This window comes from Physcomitrium patens, chromosome 12 (genome assembly GCF_059467195.1).
Source record: "Physcomitrium patens ecotype Gransden chromosome 12, ASM5946719v1, whole genome shotgun sequence".
Classification (NCBI taxonomy): Eukaryota; Viridiplantae; Streptophyta; class Bryopsida; order Funariales; family Funariaceae; genus Physcomitrium; species Physcomitrium patens.
The window spans coordinates 13,489,545-13,512,060 of NC_143421.1; positions in this window are offsets into that span (position 1 = coordinate 13,489,545).

Consider the following 22,516-nt stretch of genomic DNA (forward strand, 5'->3'; position numbering starts at 1 on the left):
CATGCCTTGCTTTCATTCCTTCCAATAAGCTTCCCACTAGTTTAGATTTTCATCTCTAAGTTCTAATCTCCTCTCAAGGCTTCATACTAAACATTTATGTCCTATAATTTTTTTAAATTCTATAATAAAAATAGATAAAATTCAAAATACAGTTTCTTATGTCCAATTTATTTAAATTAATCTATTAACCATTCTAACTTTTACCAAGACTTATGAACATATTATATGTTTTAACTAATTTTTATATATTATAAGTAATTACAATACAATACCACTGTGTGGTTATAAGGTGCTCATGGCAAACGAGTAATAAGCTCCATAGTCTTTTATCCCTAATATCTTATAGGTAGTGAAATTAGCTGTAATAGTCTAGAAGATGCTATGTTACGTGCTTTATTATATTGACATAACTTGCAAGAGTATACAAAAGTTCAAACATCATGATCAAAACCTGTCCAAAATCATATCCTTGATATCTATTTTAAAGTCTTTTCTTACTTTAGATGTCCAAATATTGGAATGTTATATTCTTCTTACAGTATGCGCATTTAGAGTATAGCATTATCAGGTACATAAATTTGCTTCTTGAAATAGAGCAAGCCATTGTTAAGACCATAATCTTGATATTATATATTGTCCATCTTCAGTCCATTGCTAACTATCTTAAAATAAGTATTTCAATGCGTAGCTTCTTTCTATCCTATTTTTTTACTTAGATTTGAAATGATACTATTAAAAATAATGACTTCTACTTTTTTTTCTAATTTTGCCTTCAAATCTAGTTTTCGCTGTTGTATTACATATTGTCTTTCTTAGATATGCACCGAGCATCTAGCTATGGAACGTGAGGTTGTGTTTCACAAACATCCAAAAAATCCTAATAGATTTCACCCATATGAAAAGAATATAATCCAAATTTTGATTCAAAAGTGTTAAAAAAATACTCTTCTTAGTAGCCTCAATCACACATAGTCCTAGATGGTTGCCATGTGTGAGTCATCAAATTGACTCACTTGTTGTTTTAAGATAAAAATATGTATTTAGAATGCTTTAAATCACAATATATAGTGAGTAGTATAGAAATCTTTTGAGAAATAGAAAATTAAAATGTTAGTGGTGGAGATGGAGTCTTAATAAGTCTTGGAGGCAATTATCTTTGTTGATTTAGTATTTTTATTCATTATTGAGTATTAAGGATTATTTATTAAGACCAATATTTATATTGGTCTTCTATCTATATATACTATTTATAAAAACTATAAATTTTAGTAGTTAGAAGAAGCATGAGAAAGAACCTCATGTCATTTTACTTATTGATATAAAAAATAGGATTTATAGTAGATTTAAATTTTTGTTTATTATTATCAAAAATCACAAAGGTAGGAAAATATAGCCTAAAATTGATATTAACATTATAGAAATATTATAGGATTTTTCAAAATTTATTTAAAATTTATTTAGAATTTTTTAGGAATTTTTAGAGCAATGTTTAAGATCTTGGTAAAAATGAGTTTTACCACTTCGGAAGCCATTATGAAGAAAGGGAGTAAGATTTGAAGGCCACACCAAGTTCCTGAGATAATTAGATATTTTTAAACACCATGGTGAAGTCAAAAATATAAAAAAATGAGTTTTACTAGTAGAAAATAGGAGGACCAGCAGCTAGTCTCGTCCTTATAGGAAGGAAGGTGTACACGTCCTACATTGGTTGTAGCACCTTGGGTATAGGTAGGAAGATAAGACTAAGGCCTCAAGGCCTCTTTAGACAACCAATATATACTACATGTGAGCCTTGGTGAGGCTCAAACCCTTGACCTATAAGCAAGTTATCCTTGAGGTAATACATTTCCACTTAACTTTTATTTATTTACGTATTATTTTTAAACCTTCATAACTTATTCATAGTAACTCGGATTTACGTGTTTCTTACATCATTGGAAAGCTTAAAAAATTTAATTCCTAACAATATAATCTTTAATTTTACTTTTTACTTTTTATTAGATGAAAACTCTGTGAACAAACTATGACCGAGTTCTAGAGTGTGTATTTCCTTGTATACATTCCTTTCACTTGTTTGTGTATTTTCTTCTTTTGTTCTTGTTCATTTCATCTTCCACTTCACACTATCCATTACAAGCAACTCTTAATTGAGGCCATTTTGTAATTTGGGTAGAGGGATAAAATTTATACTCACACCTACCAAAAAAACTCTTATGCATATGGAAAGAATTTCAAGCTAGCTCTCATATCCTCATCTCCGACCTTCAAATGAATCCCTAATTTATCCTAGGCAGTCGTTTTAGTGACTAGAGGTCTGATTTTGACCCTCTCTCACAAATGATTGACCCCTAGATATTAATCTAACCTATCCAAGGATTTTCTAGTGCAATCCTATTTTCAACTTGATCCTAGTATCAACTATATCAACCATTTACTTCTTCTATCCTGATTTTATTAATATATGGCCTTTCTAAGGCAATAAAAGAGTTTCTATATCCTAGAAGATAAAAATATTAAATAAATTTTATCCACTTGCTATTAAGATAAGAAAATAGGCTAAGAGACTTTTATAAAAGCCTTATTAATATATTTCAAATTTTTTTTGAATTAATATAATAGAATATTAATTAAAAAATTATTTTTAGTCATATTTTCATTATATAATCATGTCACAATATGACATTGCAATAAATTTTTTGATGGAGTATGTTCTTGCCTTTACTTATACTCAAGTTGAATATCAAAAAATTGCAACTATTCTTTTCAAAAATGTTGTTGTGATTTCATGTTTTTTAGATATAAATCATGTAGCAAGAATCAATGGTCAATCTGAACAATCATTGGCTTTCCCAACAGATAGTATCGCCACATCTTTGTAGTATGTGTAATTGCTAATTGCTCTTGATTACATACAAAGTAATTGTGCTTTGCTCTTCTGAGCTTGCATGATTCATATGCCATAGGTTGAAGGCTCCTATTAAAATATTATTGAAGGACTACTTCTATAGCAAAGTCAAAAGTATCAATATCAAGTGTACAAAAAAAACTAGGATCATATTGTTGCAATATTAGAGCAATAATGAGTGCCTCCTTCAATCTATCAAACATACTTTGCTGCTCCAGTTTTCATTCAAATGAGGCACCTTTCTCTAATAGATTTGTCAATATGGGACCAATGTGTGCAAATGAGCAAACTTCAAATTTTTTTTTGAGAGTTGGTCAATTCTCTATAACTTTCATCTTCTCTTGTTCCATGCATATGTTATTGTATTATGTATTTTCTTATTTGGAAATGTACTAGGCACCTAGTTGTGGAAGGTGAGGTTGTGTTTCACAAGTATTCAAGAAATCTTAATAGATTTTATCCATATGAAATAAATATAATCCAAATTTCAATTCAAAAGTGCTAAAAATTACTCTTCTTAATAGCTTCAATCATACATAAATTCCAATTACCTTATTACTTTCATATTTAAGCAATTTAGATTTTTTTTGAAAAGTCCTACTCTAATTATTGAGTTTTGACAAGCTATAACTTCTAATTTTATCGTCTATTTCATGTGAAATTTTGTATGCAATTTTCAATGTAAGTCTTCTACATGCTTAAGAAATTTCAGCCTAATTCAACATACACTTCCAAAAACTTCCAAAAATTGCATTAATGTCACTTGACTGCCAATTTAAAAGGTGATGTAGAAGTTCTAGAAGTGATTTCTTATTTTTCAATCATTAAATTCAACTCAAAATTGGTGTATAGTTTGATCTTTAAGTCCTCCAATACCATGCTAAATTTCACTTTGATCCAATTAGTACATCTTTAAATATCATAGAAATCCTATCCAATCCTAAACTGGCAATTTTTGGTATATTCTTGTACCAAAACCCAAATATCTTTCAATTACATTGTTGGATTATCACAAAATTTTACATACACTTAGAACATCTAATTAACCAAGCATTATCAAAATTTGAACTATAGATGGGATACCAATTTTACGAACTAGCTAAGAGTGCAAGCCCTAATTTCATTACATAAATCCCAAGTTGCCAATACAAATCTTGACTTCCAATAACAATTAAAAAATCTAATCAAATCCTAACAAAACCAACCTTATGTCTTTGAAATAAGCTCTAACCTATCTATCAAATCTTAATCTCTAATCTTTGAATGAAATCCTATTTTGTCCTACGCGGTCATTTTAGTAGCAAATAGTCTGATTTTGACCTTGTCTCACAAATGATTGACTCCTAGGTATCTATCTAACCTATCCTAAGGATTTTTTAGCCCAATCCTATCCTCAACTTAATCTTCATATCAACTATATTAATTATTTATCTCTTTTAATCTAATTTTATTAATTTATGGTCTTTTTAAGGTAGTAAAAGAATCTCTACAACCATGAAGGTATAAGTACTAATCAACCTTCAACCTACTAACTATTAAGATAAGAAAATAATCAAAGAGGCTTTTATAAAAGCTATATTTAGATACTTCAAATTATTATTAAACCAAGATAATTAGATATTAATTAGAAATTTAATTTTGATTATAGTTTCATTATATAGTCATATTACATCACGACAATGCCTTCAAAAGATACCACATGTCTCAAAAAAGTAACTTTTGACTTCCAAAGTTCACATTTTGATTTCTTGTAATAAAAGTGACTATCTTATAGTTGGTGCAATACTTCTTGTAGATGTTGCTCATGCTCTTAAAAAATCTTATTATATCTCAAGATATCATCAATGAAGACAACTACATATTTTTTTAAAAGATCCCAATATAATCTATTTATATGATCTATGAAAGAAACTGGAACATTGGTGTGGCCAAAAGTTAAAACAAGCTATTCGAAATGTTTATAGTACATAAAAAATATTATTTTTTTAATATCCTTTCTTACAATAGATATCTATCAATATTCATTTTGAAGATAAAATTTACTAAAATTGGTTGCACCTTAAAATTGAGCAAGAAGATCATCTATACCTGAAAATAGATATGGATTTTTAATAATCTACTTATTGACACCTTAATAGTTGATGCAAAGCTAAGTCCACCATTTTTTTTAGGTGCAAGGAGTACATGTACTCCTTATTATGATGTGATTTTTTGAATGAGGTCTTTTTTCAAGAATTTGTCCAATATTTTTTGTAGCTCTTCAAGTTCATTTGGTACTAGGCAATAAATTAGCTTACTTGCTAGTTTGACTTCAGACAATATTTTTATTTAAAAGGTAGTATCTCAATCAAGAGGCATGCCACTAAGTAGGTTGATTGGAAAGACATTCCAATATTTTTGTGTGAGTTGCTCTGCCTAATTTATTTCTTTGATTGTCTTACCCACCATTGATACAAGATTTAAAACCACCATATACACTGGTTACTTATATTGTATTTGTTTCTTTATAAAGGTCATCCTTATAAGTAAGTCTTTAATTATAGATTCTTTTTTATCTTCACTTGATAGAAAAGTACAAAGAGTCACCTTACGTCTTTCATCTTTGAAGGAGATTCTCCTTGCTATCTAATCAACTTGCTTATTTTCTACCTCTAGCCATGGCATACCAATGATAACATCATATCTTAGAATTATTACCTTGAATCTTTCTCTTAGGATGTAGGTGTCAATCAAACTCAAGGTTTATTTTTCACATGTCTTACTAAATATGTTTTCTTGGTCATTTGTGAGGTATATATTTCTTCCTTTGATTACTTTAGTTTTAATTCCAAGTCATTTGATAATTTCAATGAAGATGTAATTTTTCATAAAGCTATAATGTACAAGCACTTGATATGATTGTCCTCTTACTAATCTTGTTGGATACACCAATCGACTCTTTTTATAGTTATTTGAGGCTATACCATTTATCTCTGAGAAATAGTAATAGCTTCTAATATTAGCCCTCAATACCTTTATTAAAAAGCTTTATTTTTCTACTCTATTTTATTATTGATTTGATGAATCTCGAGATTGTGAATCTACCTTGTTTTATTGGTGATTGAATTTTGATATTTTTGATAACTTTTGATTTGATGGCTTGGCTCCCAACAATAGAAATACAATCCTTTTTGTACCAATATTTGTCATATTTGTAGTATTAATGATCTTTGTAAGGCATCAATTTCTATTGGCATTGGTTGTTAAGCTATAATATTACATAATGGCATAGGACTTTGTGCTATAGGTTATATTCTATAATTTTTGAAATCTATAGCATTGACCGTCTTTGCTATCTGAATTGCTTCTTCAAATGTTTGTGGATTCCTTAGTTCTATATCTTGCTAGATGTTAGGTTTCAAACCTTGTATAAATTGATTGATTATTTCTTCCTTTGAAACATTGGCAACTTGGAGACATAATCATGTACTAACCTAGATTGTATAAGATTTATCAATTGATCATGTACTATCTTCTTTGTATTGATTGGCCAAAATAAATTCTTAAACTCGGTCTCAAATTTCTTACAATTACAAAATCCACCTTGAGCTCTATAGCTTTCAACTCGATGTAGATATCAAATAGTTGCTGCATCTTTTAAATAGTTGATTACATATATAATTTCTTCAGTGGTATTTGCTCTAGATATTTGAAGGTAGTATTGCATTTTAAAGAGCCATTAATATATGTCTCCTTGTTTTGAAGTCTGAAAATATGTACTAGGCTTACTCAATTTTAGTCTAACAAATATTGATTTTGTTGTCTTCAAGGCTTCTATTTGTCCTTGCAAATTAGCTATTTGGCCTAAGAGGTGTTATATTTGAGTTTCCATCTGGGATTACTTTGCCATATCTTCTATGATGTTATATCTTTGCTACGCTCTACTATTGTAACTTTTTTTCACCTTCCAGTTGATTTTTTAAGAATATCTCATAATAGCGTCAAAATAGAATCTAGTGTGACGACAACAATTGACCTTAACCTAGATGATGGCTATCAACACACTACCAAAGAATAGTCTAATACTTACTCTAATATTAATGAAATAGGACTAGTCTATCTTCGTAGTCTAAGATTCTTCTAATCCACAGCAACATAAAACCTCACCACAAAATAAGACATAATAGACTAGAAAAAAATTAAATAGAATAAAACATAATAAGATTAGAAAGACAAAACTATACAAAAAAAATACAAAAAAAATAGAACTAAATAGGAAGATGCAAAATCAAACTTTACTAAGAAAAAAGGTCTAAAGCCATATCTAATTAGCTACCTCAAAAGGCCTAGCTAGTCTTATTTATACTTTATTCTATTATCTTAGACTTTCTAGAATGTCCTTAGATGATGGATTTCACTTAGATAACCACCTTAAATTCCTTTTAGATGGTTCTATGGTAGGACCTATCTAAATAACTATCTTAAATTATTTTTAGAATATTCTATAATAGATCCTACTTGGTTTACTAACCTAGATCCAATTCTAAAAACTTTCTTAACTTTTCAAACATGGTTCCAAATATCTATTCTTATTTTTCAATAATACAAATATCTTATCTATACCTTTTTACATTATGAATTCCTATTGTAAGTCAAAAGTCCACCAACATATCAGTAGAATATTTAATTTACTTTCTATGCTCTACAAAGTTAGTTAATAATAAGTTGTTAGCTCCATTCTTAAAAGTAATGATGTATAAGACTATTGGAAGAAGAATTTAAAATTTAGCTTTATTTTTGTCCACCAATCATATATAGAAAGAAGCCCTTAATTATTGGGAGGTATTCCATGAGAGTATGTAAAATAAAAATTCTATTTGAAGATGTGTTTAGATAATATGATCTATATAGATTATTGATGAATAATACTTTAATTCTTTTAAAAGATGTTAGAAGATTTTTATCCAAATCTACTCAAAAATAAGATTATAATATTAAAAAAATTAATAGAATCTAAATAATAGATATGAAATAAAGTACTTTAGTTAAACATTATTTGATGTTGAAGTTGGAGAAATAGTTAAAAGTAAGAAAATTGAAAAGTTGATACCTTTAAAGAATAGGTGGAATAAGACACTCAACAAATTTATCATGGAAGAAGATGCATTTTAAATGGACATTTTTCTTGTTGGAAGATTCTAAATAATTTCAATAAATTTGAGCAAGATTTAAATATCCTACTAGGTTTTCAAGCCAATTAGATGTTTTAAAAATACCATAGTAAAGTCAAAAAAAAAAAAAAAAAAAAAAAAAAATCTACTAATAAAAAATAAAAAAATTAGTAGCTAATATAATAATTGAAAGAAAAAAATATACATGTTTTATATAGGTTGTGGTACTTAAGATGTAAGTAAGAAGATAAGACTATGGCCTTGTGGCCTCTCTAAAATATCCATATTCACTACTTAAGAACCTTAGCAAGGTTCAAATGATTAATCTTTTAAACAAGTTATTTTAAAAATAAAACCTATTCATTTAGATTTTTTATTTTTTATCTTTTATCTTTAAATAATTATAACTTAGATTGTAACATTTTAAAGTCATTATAAAGATAAAAAAATTATATACTAAAAAAATATACTTTAATTTTTATATTTATTTTTAAATAATAATCTAATAAAAAGATTATGACTAATTTTTGAAATATATAATTATTCAATTGTATTTCTTTTACTTATTTTTTTATCTTCTTTTTTGTCTTTTATTAATTTTGTCTCTTATTTTATACCACTAATTATAAGCAACTCTTAATTGAAACCATCTTGTAATTTGAATTGGAAGATAAATTTTATCCTTATACAAAACTAGGCTTTAAGATAGCTAAGTAATAAAAGACCAAAATGTTGCATGAGAATAGTATCCTTAGACAACTTATATTTATTAGAATGTCAATTAAAATATAATAAAGAATCAACTCAAAATAAAGTTTAGACAATAAATTTGAGGAGGATAGAGATAAGATTACTTAAAATTAAAATATAATTTAAATAATCTAATCAATACAAAAAATATAATCTATGTTCTATTAATTCTTTTATATAATTTATTACTAAGGCCATTATGTTATAAGATGGCATATTATAAAAATTATATTTAAGTTTAAAATAAAAACTTACATAAATCTTGATGTAAAGATATTATTTATTAAAATAGTCTATTATAGAAGTTTATTGTGAGACATCTTTAAAAAGATTATAACATAGATGATAAATTATAAAAAGAAAATTAGTTGAATAAATAAAGATGAAAAGAATGACAAAAGAAATGTTGAAACTAAAAAATTAAGTGAGATTACAAAAACTAAATCTTCTCATTCAAAAAAATAATGTTGAGAGGATAGAGCTATATCATGATTTAACCATTATCTTATTTTAATATAGTATCATAGATATACATATTTATTTTAAAATTTATCTATATAATTAAGTAGAAATAGGTAAAAGTAGATTTATTTCATAATATTTTTTAGAGATGCTTTCCAGAAGCTTCATAGATGGTGCTTTGACTTTACATGTATTTTTAGTTGATTGATAGGTTAGAAACTTGTCCAACAAGTTAATCATATATTGGTAGCTTGGAAAAAAAGATAACTATATGGCACACATATAAAAAACTTGCCTTGCAAGTTAAGAAATATGTCTTGCAAAGTCAATACATTTTAGAGGTCCTATAGGACATCACCACATAGCTCTTAATTAAGAGTATATATGGAAGCAAGTGTGAAGCCGTCTTCATTCTTGTCAATGTCTTTCTAGTCTTTAGTCTTCTTTTAAGATTTTCTAAATCTTTTTGTCTTTAGCAATTGTCATTCTAGTTTAATATCATATCATCTTTAAGTATTTTTTTAGTCTTTTTGAGTGATACAAGAGGGTATTGACATTTTAATTCTTTGAGATTCATATCCTTGACTTATAACTATTGAGTAAAAGTCAAAGAAATTATTTATATTATACAAGATTTTATAGTACAAATTATTTTAGAAATAAAAATAAAATAAAAGAGTTAGTTAAAAAATTTAAAATTAATACTATTTATTAATTTAAAAAAACTTTAACTTACTTCGTTGGACCAAAAATAAGTCAATAAAAAGTAAATTAGTAAAAATAACATCATAGGTATTTTAATATGAAAATATAAAGTATTTATTAGCAACAATTAGATTGATACTAAAAGAAGGTAGATTATGAGTTAAAATTGAAATTAGATCCTCATGCACAAAATTATATACCTACAATAGATGAAGAGTTCTTTTATTAATTGAAAAATAGGATTTAAGAGTAGATTTAATAAGGTTTTACATAATATTTCTTAGATTCTGAAAAAATTTCCTATTAGATTGAAATAATAGTTTTTTTTATTATTGAGGGTTTATTTAATTTTTTATATTTAAGAATTATTTTTTAAAAAATTAAAAATTTAAGAGAGATATATTAAAGCTAGAAGTTTTGTATTGAGGTTGGAAAAAGATGATGGCTAATATCTAAGTAGAATAAGAGCATTCTTTCCAATCTATGAGTTTGATCATATTTAAATTTTATGTGCTTTTTTTTAATTAATAAATTTAATTTTTTTAAAAAATTGAATTAATATTAATTATTGAGATTCAAATTTATTTTAGTATTTAATTTGGATTTGATTAGGATATGTTACAACTTACTTGAGACTTAATAAGGATTTTTAGGATTTTTTAGGATTATATTAAAATTCAATTAGAATTTGATTAAGATTCTATTAAAATTTGATTAATTTTCAATTAGAATTTATTTAAAACATCTTTAAAAAATTTTAGGACTTCTTTGGAATTTCTTTAGAATTTCATAATATTTTTTTAAGAATTATTTTTATTTTTATTTTATTTACTTATTTAATATTTTTTAAAATTATTTTATTTAAAATTAAATATAGTGTGATAAGATTTTTTAGTTTTTTTAAGTTTACAAAGGTGTTTTTAAATATCTTATATGTTGTTTTTTTTTGGATTATAAATTCAAATTTAAGGTAAGATTAAATCCTCCTATAGCCAAATTTCTAGTACATTTTTAAACTAATTTTTACACAACACAATACTACATTGGAATATGAGAAACTTTACTAGATACCTTGGTGGTTGTATTACAAGGCTATTGTTAGATTAAAACAAAAACTATATCAACTTCTAGATATGGATTTGACTCTATATCAAGGACATGAATCTTGAAAAATTGAAAGATCAAAACAATCTTATGTCATTTGAAAAGACTAAATAATCACTTAAAGATGATATAATATTAAACTAGAATGGCTATTGCCAAAGACAAAAAGTCTAGAAAGTCTTGAAATAAGAATAAAGACAAAAATGCATTGACAAGAGTAAAGAAGGCTTCAATTTTGCCTCCATATATACAATCCAATTAAAAGCTATATAAAGATGTTCTATAGGACCTCTAATACGTCTTGACTTTGCAAAGAATACATCTTAATTTGTAAGGCAAGTTTTTAAGGTAGCATCAAATTTCTAATCTATCAATTAATTATAAATAAGAATAAAGTCAAAATAGGCTTTATAAAGCTTCTAAAAAGCTTATCTAAATAATATTATGAAATTAATTTATTTTTATCTACTTCTATTTAATCATATAGATCATTATCAGAATAAATATGTATATTTGTAACATTACATCTCCTTTTAGAAAGTAGTTTCAAGAGAAGCAGTCATCATCTTTCATGGATCTTATTTTTCTTCATATTATTTTTGATGGATGTTGTCAATAAAAAGCTTCAATGTTTTTTATTGCATTTGTAAGATTCTTTACTAGCTTCTATGTGCATTCACTAATATTATATTTGCACTAATGAATAAGATATTTCAACCTATTTTGGTACTACCTTGAATTTAAGACTTTTTCTACTTTAAACTCTTGATTATTATCTACTTCTAGAGGAGAAAGTGGCATTTGTCTTCCTTCCAAGATATTTACTATCTTATATGGCTCAAAAAGAGACATATAGAATATGGAATGGATCCTCATAGATTTTGGTAGATATAATCAATAAGCAATAGAATTGACTTCTTTACAAATAGGAAAAGATCTAAGTTTACAATAGTCCAATGTATCACAATGAAAAATAGTCTTAATATTGCAACAAAGTAATCATACTTTATCACTCATATTGAATTATGATTGTTATAAAGTAAAATAAACTCCTACTAATTGAAAATCTATTCTAATTCATAATTATTAATTGGCTTCTAATTTAATTAATTAAATTTTCTTCTACTTTATCTTAAATTTTTAATACTCTTAACTATCAAAAAATCACTTATATACCACATAATCAATACAAGGCACTCAAATAACTCAACAAAAATTCATATTTCAAAGATAATTTTTTATATGATTTAATTTAAGTTTATAGAATTTTTATTTTTTATTTTTATTTAGTATTAGTTTTCATCCAAAATTAAAAATTCATCAAAAAAAATTTCTATCTATGAATGAATTTTTATTTACAAATAATTTTTTATCTACAAATTAAAAATTCATCTAAATTTAATTAAACTTCATCTATAATTTATCATCTATATCAAATTTTAATTTATCAAATCCATTAATTTTTTATCTATATAAAAATTATCCATTTTAACCTAATGCCCCTTTAATCTAATTCATCTAGCTTCTAAACTCCATCTACATCTAAATATTCATCTGATGCAGGGAATTTACTCCCTCGAGGTTGGTGGTTACTTGAAGAAATTTTTTCAGCAACAATGATGATTAGCCTTCAAATTGGGATGCCACTTTGTCAAAGTACAATGTGGAGGATGATTACTTGAAGGAAACTAACCTTGTAATTCTATTAGCTAGAGTAATCTTTCAAGAATACCAAACTAAATTGTTCTTTTATTATACTAATGGGTGGTGGGTGGTTGCAAGGCTTACTTATATTTATTGCAAAATTAATACAACTTTACCTAGTACTCACCAAACTTAGCAATTAGTCTAGATATTATAATCTATTATTTAAAAACTCTGTGAAGACATCAATTAGAACCGATTGTTACCCCCAATGTCTAAATTTCTAGGCTATAATCCAAAACCACAAAATTCTCAATCAAATATAATTCAGCTTGCTAAATTGTTTAATCCTAAGTAATTTAACAATATAATTTTGTAGCCAAAATCCAACATTATGCACTTCTTTGCAACATAATGTATTTCAACACCATGCTATGCATATTCAATTAAATGATATATTTTTTTTGCCTTTTTTATGGCTCTAAAAAGTAAATAGAAGTTATTTTTAAAAAAAAATTAATATTCATATTTATTAATTTTACTACTTCTTTAAATATTATCTATATTTTTAAATAATTCTTTTATAATATAATATTTTTTTTCATTTAATAATTACACTACAATACAACAATGATTGTTTAGCTTGTACCTATGTAATAGAAGATCTTTTGAAGATGTATCTTGAGTTTATGCTGAAAGAAAATATCTAAAATGTATTTGTTGGAAGAGAGGATTTATTAGAGATGTAACATTATTTTTAAATATATATAAAATGAAGGTGAAGAGATATTACTAAGTTTTAAAAGCTTTAAAAAATAAAATTTGACATGAAGCAATTACCTTTCTATTAGCACTTTCTATACAATTTACTCAAAGTGCTCCAACTAAATTAGAGATTTTAGTATTTTTTCTTACAATTTTAATTATATAATTCATTCAAAGGCTTATAGCAATAAGTTTATTCTATAGATTTTATTTACAATGCAATGTATGCAACTTCAAAGTAAAGTGTGTAAGAGCAAATATATTGAAACTATTTTACTAAGCAAGGATATTTGGTTTAGCTTGAATTTAAATTCAATATTAATATATTTAAATTAATATAGTAATTTTTGGATTAAAATTTTAAATTACAATCAAAATTATTAGGAGCATATCTATTGTATTATAAAAAAGAAATATCTCTATACCTAAGCGGTTTTTGGAAGAGAGATAAGAATTGGTCTATTATTGTATATACATTATGAAACAAGAATTTTAGAAAATTTTGCAACTTTCTATTGTTGGATCTTTAAAAATTTAAATAATAATTTAGCATGCATTATAATAGGTAGGAATTTAAGATCAAATCTATTGTGGAATATGATAGATCTTCACATACTAGGTAGTGCCATTTAGAGGTCTAATTAGCCATATTGAAATTTGATTCTAAAGTTGAATGGCCTAGATGTAATTTTTATCAAAGTAAGAAAATTAATTCCTCATTGAATTTTCTATCTAATTTATTAAGGCTAAAGACAATGTTTTTTAATTGTTAAATCATGTCTTTGGTCTTTGTTGAATTGCATGAAGTCTTATTTGATACTTTTACTCGGTGATTGAATTAACTCTCTATAAAAAATTTCTAAGCTTCTATAGATAGATTAGTAGAAAAAATCTCTATTGGTGTAGATAATATTGAAGTAAAGATTGTTATAGAACCAATTTTAGGAGCATCAAAGAAACTCTTTATAGAAGTTTATGTTTTAAAGCCAAATAAACTTTATTTTGGTAGTAGTATCAATTTTGTAGATAAAATTGAATAGATAGAGATTTTTTACCATTGTCATGGTAGAGAGAATTTACCTTAAAAAAGTGCTAGGCTTTTGGATATCACTAATTATTCAACTAAGTCTTAAGATGAAAAAATACCAAGTTCATATATAAAATTGTTCCTATAGGAGTAATTATATTAATATATAAGCCCTAAGTATCAAAGATCATTAAAAATATAATAAAAATACTATGAAACCTTGTATATCCTTAAGGTGAATTTTTTCTAAACTTCAATAATTCATATCTCACGATTGGATTGTCCAAAAAAATCAAAATTTTAAATAAAGTACTGATGTACTTTTAAAAACTACCACAACAATTTTCAACTACAGATTTGTTATGGATCTTGAGATATCGCCAAAATCCTTACAATAGCTTCAAACCCTTGCTTATATATATCTATAAGCAATTTTCTTCATATCTCACAAACCAAGTATTCAAATATCATAAAATTTTGATATATAGCTTTTTAACTTAATAATACATACTTTTAGAAACTTTGAGCCAAAAATTCATTCAAAAACTCAAGATATGGCTCCAACCATTACTATCAATAAAACAACTTACTACCTTTGAATTACATATATTATCTTCAATGCTCTATAATTTCTTCATAAAAATTCTAAATGCATAAATTCTTTCACAAAAGATGTAGATCTTTAAATTATTCTTAAGTTTATTTCTTTCAATTTCCAAAATCTATTATAAAACTCTTTGTATCTTCAAAAGAGCAACAATATGTCTTAAAAAGAAACCTTAACTTCAAGTGGCTATAACTTCATCATCCTAACTCTAAATCCTCTAAAATTTGTAAATAAATTGTAGTCTAAATCCTAAACCTTATAATCCTTACTTTTGATTCTCAAATGCTCTTTCTAAAGTTGCCGAAATCCTTGTTATGGTAATAGACAGCCTACTAAATGCCTATTAGGCATGACCTTCGATCAATAGAAATGAAGATCTTTATCTTTTGCCTTCATCTATCCATACCTTACTTTCATCCCTCCAAATAAGTTTTTTTAGAAGTTTGGATCTTCATCTTTGAGCTCCAATTTTTTTCTTAAATTTTATACTAAATATCTAAAATTTTATATAATTTAAATACAATAATCAACATAAGTATGTCTCAAAATAAATTTTTCTTATATCAAATTTCTTTAAATTAACCTACTAAACACTTTAATTCATGTCAACACTCATAAACATATTATATTTTTTAGTTAATTTTTACATACTATAAAAAATTACAATATGATACTATAAAACCTAAGATGTTCAATTAATTATTTTAGAATAGTTAATAAATAATCATTGAAATTTAGAGGCATAAAAAAAAATTACAGTGCTAACCACCACATAAGATAATCTAGAGGATTCTTACTTCTACAAAAATTTCTACTTGTTTGAAGTCTAGAGCAAATCACACTTATAGCATAAAATTACATATTTATACTTAAATTTTATTATTTTAAAATTAGCTCTAGCTATTAGTGCTTAATATGGTTTTATTTATTCTATTTTATTAAGTAAAAGTAGAGATTTGAAATATTTTGTACAAGTAGCCTTACATAATAATTAGATATATCATTTCTACAAACTACTTTATTCTTATCATAACAGCAATAGCTTAAATAAAACTACTGAATTCATATCATATTTTTTATGTAAATAAAAATCATTATACATAACAAATTAAGTGCCTAAATCAATTACATAGTATGTAATTCAAATCAAATAAAAATGCATAATCAATGCACTTTTAAAGAAAGATAATGAATTTACACTTAAATCAATCAAGCTAACTTTTATATTACAAAGAGAAAATATAAGAATGAAAGTGCAAGTAGAAAAAATTCCAAAGCTTTATTAAAATGGCTAAATCACAATAGCTAAGAAAATAGTTACTACATAAGTTTTTTCTTTCTCAAAATCACACACAAGAATTGATTTGACAAAAATATCGAGTCAAAGAAATTTTTCTACTTAAATCTTTAATTCTAGTTGACACCAATAAATTCAACTAACAAAAAATTTTAATATATAAAAATCCACTAAATCTAACTATATTGCATATATTTAATTAAATTTGGCATTTAATGCTACATCACTTGATAAATGTTGTAAAAATAAAGATTATTATATATAATAGATTGAATATTATAAATCAATCATAAAATATGTAATGTAAATTAAATACAAATGTACAATCAATACACTTTCAGTTGCCTTTGTAATTGACTAGGAGTCCATTTATTCTACTAGGATATTAATATATATAAGATTATATTGTTGGAGATGAATTTCACAATGATATTACTATAGAATTTTATCAAAGTAAGTCAATGTCTTAATAGCTAGTTCACCAATAATGTGTGACAAACATAAAAGAAAGAATCTTTAATCCTTGTCACTAGATGAAGCATGTATAGAAGACTTCCTACAATGAGGACAAATCCAATCTTTTAAAAAAAGATTCAAAGAAGGTGGTATCAAGAATGCTATATGCGACTTACATTAGCATTTATCTATAAAAAATAAAAAAACACTACTTGACAATACATCCTTGATATAAACAATTATGTGCCTTACTCTAATATTAAGTATTGTAGACACCTCATATTCCAAATATATATAATATCTTTTAGAGAATCTTTGCAATTGAAGTTGATAAGTTTTTCTATAAATGTAAGTATATCATTAAATATCACAATGTTGAGTAATAAATAAGTTCTTTGTAGCCATATACATGGTCTTCTTAAAGAACTTTGCTTGATATCAAGATATGAAAGATATGAATCTCAAAAAATTAAAAATTTAATATATTTTTATGTCTTTTAAAAAGATTACAAAATCACTCAAATATGATATAATATTAAACTAAAATGGCTATTTTCAAAGACAAAAATATTGAAAAGTCTTGAAATAAGACCATAGATTAAAAAATCATTAATTAGACTGAAGAAGCTTTATTCTTGCTTCCATATATACTATCTAATTAGAAGCTATATGGCAACATTCTATAAAATCACCAACATGTGTCTTAACTTATAAGACAAGTTTTCTACATGTGTACCATATTATTAGCTTATATAATAAGCTACTTACACATGTAACATATGGCTAATTTATTGGTCAAGTTTTAAACCTATTAATTAACTATAAATATGTATAAAGTCAAATATGCATCTATAAAACTTTTGAGAAGCTTTGCTATAAGATAATATCAAATCTATATACATTTATATTCTATCTAATATTTCTTATCTAGTGAATTGATCTACTATTACAAATATAGAGCCATAATAACTTGAAATTAAAAGTTCCGTGATAATATCCATAGAAATGAATGACTACAATTGTTTTGAAATAAGTAATGGCTAAAGAAGTCCATAAGCTCAATGACAAGGAGTTTTTGATCTTCAATAAATGTTACATGATTGTACAAGGTCTTTAATTACCTTCTACATTTGAAGCCACCAAAAATCTCTAGATACTAGTTCCAAAATCTTATTGTATTCAAAAAATCTAGCTCTTAATAAGTCATGATAAGCTTGAAGAACACATAATCATACTTCACCTTCTAGAACATACAAGCAACCTTCCAAATAGAATAGATTATGTTTGAACTCCAATTCAAATGTATCATGACATTTTGATGATTTTTTCTTAATATTACAAAGAAAAGAATCAAATAACATACTTAACTAAACTTGCTTACAAAAAGTTGAATCAACAATTAGTATCAATTTCATTGCTTGAAGATGAAATTATTGTGGTTTTAAAAAAATTCTTCATTATTGATTAAAAGTAGCATTTCTTTCTTTTAGTATAAGATGAAATTGTCCAGAAAGAGTATTTGAAAAATCTTATTATTTTCTTAATTGATAAGTGATCTTGAATTCAAATCTTGACAAAGATATATTCCAACAAGCTTGGTGATTATTCAAAATATTTGCTAATCTAAAATATTTAAAATTCTTGTAATCTATTTAAACAAAGACTAGATTAAAAGCATCTCTTAGATAATAGCACCATTTTTGAAACAAATCCATAATTTTAAGAAGTCTTTTGTTGTTGATTTTATAAATGATCTTAGTTATAAATGTTCTTATAAATGATCTTATAAATTACCCATAATTTTCTTAGAATAAAAATTTATTGAATAGAGCTTGTCATCTACTCTCATTTGTAACAACATTGTATCTGTAGCAAAGTTTGATGGATCTATTTCTATAAAAGATGTCTTAAAAAAATTGATGCAATATAAGATTGATATATGAATAAATATTATTTTTAAGGCTTCAAAAGATGCTTCAATTTCTTTTTTCTATTCAAGTTTGTCTTTACATATCAAATATATAAAAAAGGCCACAATGTTTTAAAAAATTGATGAAAACTTCATAATAATTGATAAATTTTTAAAAATATTATATATCTTTGGCCATTTTTGAGATTTCTAATCCATAATAATTTGGATTTTCTTAAGATCTATTATAAGGCTATTTTTTGAAAAGATATATCTTAAGAAATTAACTTTAGTAGTATAAAATATATACTTTTCTATCTTGGCATATAATCTTACATTTTTTAGTTTTTGTAATACACAATGAATATAAAGTTTATATTTTTTTTATATTCTTAGAATAGATTAAAATTTCATTAAAATAATAAATAATAAAATAATTAAAAAATTCATAAAAGCCATCATTTATTAGATGTTGAAAAGTAATTGGTACATTTATAAGTCTAAAAGCCATGACATTATATTCAAGATATTCATAATTTATTCAAAATATAATTTTTTTATTCATTTCTTTTTTTAATGCATATTAAATTATATACTCTTCAAAGATCTATATTTTTATTGATCTTTTCTTGATTGAAATGATCAAGATATTTCAAAATCTAAAGTAAAAAATAAATATTCATGATGGTAAACTTGTTGAAATCTTAATAGTTCACATACATCTTCAAAGATCAATCTTTTATCTTTACAAATATGATAGAAGCTATTGCTAGAGATTTAGAATAGTGTATGAAGTTCTTAGCTAAGTTCTTATTAATTTGATTCGAATGGTAATTGAGCTCTTTCTTGAAGATCAATAGAATAGTTATATGGATGATGCTTGAGAAGAATATCTATATTTATTTTTTCAATTTTTTTTTTGTAATCTTAATATTGGCTTGAAATATTACTTGAAGTTTTCTTACCATCAAAAATATATATAGAATATATAGCAAAAGATGACCTTTTTTTTGTAACATGCATGAAAGCTCTTATTATTACTAATAAAGATTTGGTTGTATTAGATTTATAGATTTTTACTTGATTAGTAAAATCTTGAGTTAAAACATGGAAAAAAATCAAGATTATAAGAAATCCAATCTAGTTAAGGATTATATTTCTCTAACCATGAAAATCTTAAAATAATTAAATTAGAAGGAGATTTAATAAAATTAAATATTACTAAGCTATTAAAATATTTAGTTGCTATATCTAAAGAAGTTGTTTTATGGATAATATCTCTAGAAGACAACAAATAATCATCTATGATTTCTACATACACAAGTTTGATTTTCTTGATTAAAGATATTTCTTATTTTTGATAAAATCTTTGTATATAAGTGAGTATAAAATTCACTCTTCATCCCAAGTTATATGATGGCTTCAATTAAGAATTACTTTTAATTAGTAGTATAAAGTAGATAAATAAAATAATAAAAATAAAAGAAGAAAAAGCACACAATAATAGAAATAAATGAAATTAAATAATTACACAATCCAAAACTTGATTTAATTTATTAAATAAGTTTTTATCTAGTAAAAAATATAAAATAAAAGTAAAAAATATATTTTTAGAAATTTAATTTTTTTTATATTTCTAATAATATAAAAAACATATAAATCCGAATTACTATAAATAAGTTATGAAGGTTTAAAAATAATAAGTAAATAAATAAAAAATTAAGTGAAAATATTTTATCTCAAGAATAACTTACTTATAGATCAAAGGTTCAAACCTCACTAAGACTCACATATAGTATATATGGGTGATTAAAAGAGGCTACAAGGCCTTAGTCTTATCCTCTTAACTACCTTCAAGGTGCTACAACCCATATGGGACTTGTGCATCTCTTTTCTTATAAGAACTACACTAATTGCTGGTCTTCCTATTTTCTACTAGTAAAACTAATATTTTTGTATTTTTTACTTCACTATGGTGTTTAAAAATATAAAATTAGATTGAAAAAAATCAGTGGCCTTCGAATCTTACTTCATTTCTTTATAATGGCTTCCAAAGTGATAAAATTTATTTTTATCAAAGTCTTAGAAATTACTCTAAAAATTCCTAAATAAATTCTAAATAAATTCTAAAAATTCCTATAATGGTTCTATAATAATAATATTAATTTAAGTCTATAATTTAATATCTTAGATATTTTTTTATAATAATAAAATTATTTTAAATCTATTATAAATTCTACTTTTTATATAAATAAATAAAAAGACATGAGATTCTTTTTTATGCTTCTTCTAGCTACTAACTAATATTTATAGTTTTTTATAATTAATATGTATAGATAGAAGGCTAATATGAATATTAACCTTAATAAATAATCCTTAATATTCAATAATAAGTAAAAAATACTAAATCAACTAAGATAATTACTTTTAAGACTTACTAAGACTCTATTTCTATAACTAATATTCTAATTTTTTATTTGTCTAAATATTTCTATATTATTCACCATATATTTTGGTTTTAATCACTCTAAATGTATATTCTTATTCTAAAATAACTAATGAGTTGATTTAATGATTCACAATATAAAATAAGCTACAGCTTCTAAATCTAATAAAGCAAAGATTTTGTGATTTTTTGGTCTTAAACAAAATTCTATTATAAAATAAGGTAAGGGATTCGACAAAAGAATAGGATCTTTAGTAGATGTTGTATAAGATTTTAGCTACAAAATTCCTATTATAATTAGAAAAATTCATTTCTCATCACATTGTCTTTTTTAGAAATCATGCTCTTTATTTTGTGATTACATTGCTTCTTTAGATAATGTTGAGTGGTGTGTTTGGGTTCTCTATAATTTCAATATAAACCTTCTTGATAATATCAAGTCTTTTCTTGATGAATAAGATATTTAAAATATATTGTGTCAATTTATTTAGATTTGGCTTAAATGAATAAACTTTCAACAATTAAGAAGGTGTTACTATGACTTGACTTGTACTTCTCTTATAAGAAGGTATAAATAAGATATTTATATTGTAGATATATAGGAATAGATAGTTAGAATTATTTTTGAAAAGTCATAGATGTTTTTAGAATTAAAACTAGTTAGTAAACTATAAAAGATCTGCCATAGAACATTCTAAAAAGAGTTTAGAGTAGTTATCTAAATGAGGCCCACCATGAAATATTCTAAAAAGGACTTAGAGAGGTTATTTAGGTGGGATCTACTATGGAACCTACTAGAAAAATTTTAGGGAGTTTATTTAAGAATGGTCTATCATTAAAAATATTCTACAAAGTTCTAGAAAGATTGGATAAAGTATAAATAAGACTGGCTAAGGCCTTTTGGACATATAATCAAATATAGCTTAAGACCTTCTCTCTTAATAAAGTTTGATTTTATATCTTCTTGTTTAGTTTTTTTTTGTTCTATTTTTATTTGTTCAATTTTATCCTTTGTATCTTATTTTATTTAGTTCTATTTAGTTTTATTTTGGTTCATTTTATCTTATTTAATGTTGCCTTGGATTAAAAGAATCTTAGATTTTTGAGATAGATTTTTCTTGTTTCATTGATATAAAAGCAAGTATTAGATTGATTTTGATAGTATGTCAATATCCATCATTTAATTTGAAATCAATCTTTGTAGTCACACTAGATACTATGTTGAAGCTATCACAAGCTATTCTTAAAAAATTAATTGAAAAATGAAAAGGCATTACAATAGTAGAGTC